The sequence below is a fragment of the Triticum dicoccoides genome, chromosome 1B, assembly GCF_002162155.2.
Source record: "Triticum dicoccoides isolate Atlit2015 ecotype Zavitan chromosome 1B, WEW_v2.0, whole genome shotgun sequence".
NCBI classification, from domain to species: domain Eukaryota; kingdom Viridiplantae; phylum Streptophyta; class Magnoliopsida; order Poales; family Poaceae; genus Triticum; species Triticum dicoccoides.
This window is the reverse complement of record NC_041381.1, coordinates 435,813,037-435,817,723: the sequence shown is the minus strand read 5'-3', so window position 1 is coordinate 435,817,723 and position 4,687 is coordinate 435,813,037.

Sequence of the window (4,687 nt, the reverse complement as noted above, 5' to 3'; positions counted from 1 at the left end):
GTTCTTCCGGTGTCAAAGTTTGGATGATATTGCTTTCAACATTAATGGGCGTACCTGAGATATAGTGTTTTATTCGTTGCCCATTGACAACCTTCGGGTTAGTACCTTCATCGTTATTTATTTTGATAGCTCCGGATCGAAAGACCTCCTCAATGACATAGGGTCCTTCCCATTTGGAGAGGAGTTTTCCTGCAAAGAATCTGAAACGAGAGTTGTACAAAAGAACATATTCCCAAACTTTGAACTCACGCTTTTGGATTCTTTTGTCATGCCATCTTTTAACTTTTTCTTTGAATAACTTTGCATTTTCATAGGCCTGGGTTCTCCATTCATCTAATGAGATAATATCAAAAACCTCTTTTCACCAACAAGTTTGAAATCATAATTGAGTTCTTTAATTGCCCAATATGTTTTGTGTTCTAACTCAAGAGGCAAATGACAAGCTTTTCCATAAACCATTTTATATGGAGACATACCCATAGGATTTTTATAAGCTGTTCTATAAGCCCAAAGTGCATCATCTAATTTCTTAGACCAATTCTTTCGGGATCTATTGACAGTCTTTTGTAAGATTAGTTTTATTTCTCTATTGCTAAGTTCAACTTGACCACTAGACTGAGGATGATAAGGTGATGCAATTCTATGGTTAACATCATACTTAGCAAGCATTTTACGGAAAGCACCATGAATAAAGTGTGAACCACCACCAGTCGTTAAATATCTAGGGACTCCAAACCTTGGGAAAATAACTTCCTTTAGCATTTTAGTAGAGGTGTTGTGATCAACAATACTAGTTGGAATAGCTTCTACCCACTTAGTAACATAATCAACAGCAACCAAAATATGTGTATACCCATTAGAGGAAGGAAAAGGTCCCATGAAATCAAATCCCCAAACATCAAATGGTTCAACAGCAAGTGAATAATTCATAGGCATTTCTTGGTGCTTACCGTATTACCTATTCTTTGGCATTCATCACAAGATGAGACAAACTTACGGGCATCCTTGAAGAGAGTAGGCCAGTAAAAACCAGATTGCAATACCTTATGAGCGGTTCTATCTCCCGCGTGATGTCCTCCATAAGCTTCAGAGTGACATTTTCGTAGGATTTGTTCCTGTTCATGCTCAGGTACACAACGTCTAATAATACCATCTACTCCTTCTTTATAAAGATGTGGGTCATCCCAAAAGCAATGTCTTAAATCATAGAAGAATTTTTTGTTTTGTTGGTATGTGAAGCTAGGTGGTATGTATTTAGCAATAATATAATTAGCATAGTCAGCATACCAAGGTATACTATTAGAAACATTTATTGCAGCTAATTGTTCGTCGGGAAAGCTATCATTAATAGGTTGTTGGTCATCAAGAATATTTTCAAGCCTAGACAAGCTATCAGCTAGGGGGTTCTCTACTCCTTTCCTATCAGTAATATGCAAATCGAATTCTTGTAGCAGCAGAACCCATCTAATGAGTCTAGGTTTATAATCTTTCTTTTCCATAAGATATTTTATAGCAGCATGATCGATGTGAACAATCACTTTAGAATCAACAATGTAAGATCTGAATTTATCACAAGCAAACACCACTGCTAAGAATTATTTTTCAGTAGTAGCATAGTTTCATTGAGCACTGTCTAGAGTTTTACTAGCATAATGAATAATATTCAAGTTGTATCAACTCTTTGTCCTAGAACAGCACCAACAACATAATCACTAGCATCACAGATAATCTCAAAAGGCAAGTTCCAATCAGGTGGTTGAACAACATGTGCAGTAATTAAGGCTTTCTTTAGTGTTTCGAAGGCTTCCAAGCAATCATCATCAAACACAAAGGGAATATCCTTTTGCAAAAGATTCATAAGAGGACTAGAAATTTTAGAAAAGTCTTTGATAAACATCCTATAGAAACCAGCATGACCAAGGAAACTACGAATACCTTTGATATCTTTGGGACATGGCATTTTCTCAATTGCATCAACCTTGGCTTTGTCCACCTCAATGCCTCTTTCAGAAATTTTATGGCCCAAAACAATACCTTCATTAACCATAAAGTGGCACTTCTCCCAATTCAAGACAAGATTTGTTTGTTCACATCTCTGCAAAACTCGATCAAGATTGCTTAAACAATCATCAAAAGACTTCCCATAAACGGAAAAGTCATCCATGGAAACCTCAGCAATGTTTTCACAAAATCAGAGAATGTAGCAGTCATACATCTTTGAAAGGTAGCGGGTGCATTACATAAACCAAAAGGCACACGTCTATAAGCATAAGTTCCAAAAGGACAAGTAAAAGTGGTCTTTTCTTGATCAGGTTGTGAAACAGGTATTTCTGAAAAACCAGAATATCCATCAAGGAAGTAAAAAATGTGTGTGCTTAGATAATGTTTCTAAGATTTGATTAATAAAAGGCAGAGGGTAATGATCTTTTCTAGTTGCCTTGTTTAATTTTCTATAATCAATTACCATCCTATAGCATGTGACAATTTCTCTATGGAATAAGCTCATTCTTATCATTAGGAACAACAGTAATACATCCCTTTTTAGGGACACAATGAACAGGACTTACCCATCTACTATCAGCTATAGGATAGATTATACCTGCTTCCAGAAGTCTTAATATTTCCGTTCTTACCACTTCTTTCATCTTCGGATTTAACTGATGTTGGTGATCAACAACGAGTTTAGCATCAGGTTCCATATTAATCTTGTGCTAACATAGAGTGGGACTAATGCCCTTAAGATCATCAAGAGTATATCCAATAGCAGCTCTATGCTTCCTTAGAACTTTCAATAATCTTTGTTCTTCATGTTCTGAAAGGTTAGCACTAATAATAACATGATATATCTTTTTTCTCATCAAGGTAAGCATATTTCAAAGTGTCTGGCAATTGTTTTAATTCAAACACAGGATCACCTTTAGGTGGAGGAGGACCTTCTAGAGTTTCAATAGGCAAATTGTGTTTAAGCAGAGGTTGTTGTTCGAAAAAGATTCTATCTATTTCATTTCTTTCACGCATATGCAAATCATTTTCATGGTCTAGCAAATACAGTTCCAAAGGATCAGTAGGAGGTACAACAATAGAAGCAAGACCAATTATTTCATCCTTACTAGGCAAATATTTCTTATGAGGTTGTCTACTAAACTTGGAAAAATTAAATTCATGATATTAATAACCAAAGCTAACGCCGACAATTTGTTTCTTACAATCTATTTTGGCATTGACAATGTTCAAGAAATGTCTACCAAAGATAATGGGACAAAAGTCATCTTGTGGGGAGCTAAGAACAAGAAAATCAGTAGGGTATTTTAGTTTCCTACACAAGACTTCAACATCTCTAAGAATACCAATTCGTGATATAGTATCTCCATTGGCAAGTTTAATAGTGACATCTATGTCTTCTATTTCAGCAGGTGCTATTTCATTCTTAATTTCTTTATATAAGGAAAAAGGAATAGCACTCACACTAGCACCTAGGTCACATAACCCATGATAACAGTGATCTCCTATCCTAACTGAGCCAACAGACATGCCAACAACTGGTCTATGTTTATCCTTTTTATCAGGTTTGACAATTCTAGAAGCTTCATCACAAAAGTAAATAACATGCCCATCAATTATATCGACTAAGAGATCTTTAATCATAACAACACTAGGTTCAACTCCGATTTGTTCACCAGGTTTGGGTGTTCTAACATAAGTTTTGTTGACCACAGTTGAAGCTTTAGCATGTTCCTTCATCCTAACAGGGAAAGGTGGTTTTTCAATATAAGCAGTGGGAACAACTGGATCAACATGGTAAATGATAGTTTCTTCTTTAGCTTTTACCGGTTCTTTAACTTCTTCTTTAATAGGTGGATGATATTTAAACCAATTCTCCTTAGGTAGATCAACATGAGTAGCAAAAGATTCACAAAAGGAAGCTACTATCTCAGAGTCAAGTCCATATTTAGTGCTAAACTTTTGAAAAGCATTGGTATTCATAAAAGATTTAACACAATCAAACTTAGGTTCAATACCCGACTCTTTACCTTCGTCGAGTTCCCAATCTTCAGAGTTGCGTTTAATTCTTTCTAAAAGATCCCACCGGAATTCAATAGTCCTTTTCATAAAAGAACCAGTACAAGAAGTATCGAGCATATATGGATTGATCATTACAAGAAAGCCGAGCATAAAAATTCTGAATAATAATTTCTCTTGAGAGCTCATGATTGGGCATGAATATAAAATTGACTTAAGCCTCCCCCAAGCTAGAGTGATACTTTCTCTTCACGAGGCCAAAATTACGTATATAATTCCAATCACGATGAACTAGATGCATAGGATAAATTTTTGATGAAATTCCAATTTCAACCGATTACAGTTCCAAGATCCAATATCATCGCATAGCATATACCATGTCAATGCTTTTACCTTCAAAGATAAAGGGAAAACCTTCTTCTTAGCTTCATCTCCGGGCAAACCTGCAAGCTTAAACAATCCACAAATTTCATCCACATATATCAAGTGCATATCAGGATCTTCGGTTCCATCTCCTGCATAAGGATTAGCTAGCAGTTGTTCTACCATACCCGAAGGAATTTCATATTCAATATTTTCAGTAGGTGCCTTAGGTTGAGGGGCAACTAATTGTGGTTTCGGTCGAGGTGCGGATACCCCGAACAAACCCCTCAAAGGATTGTTTTCA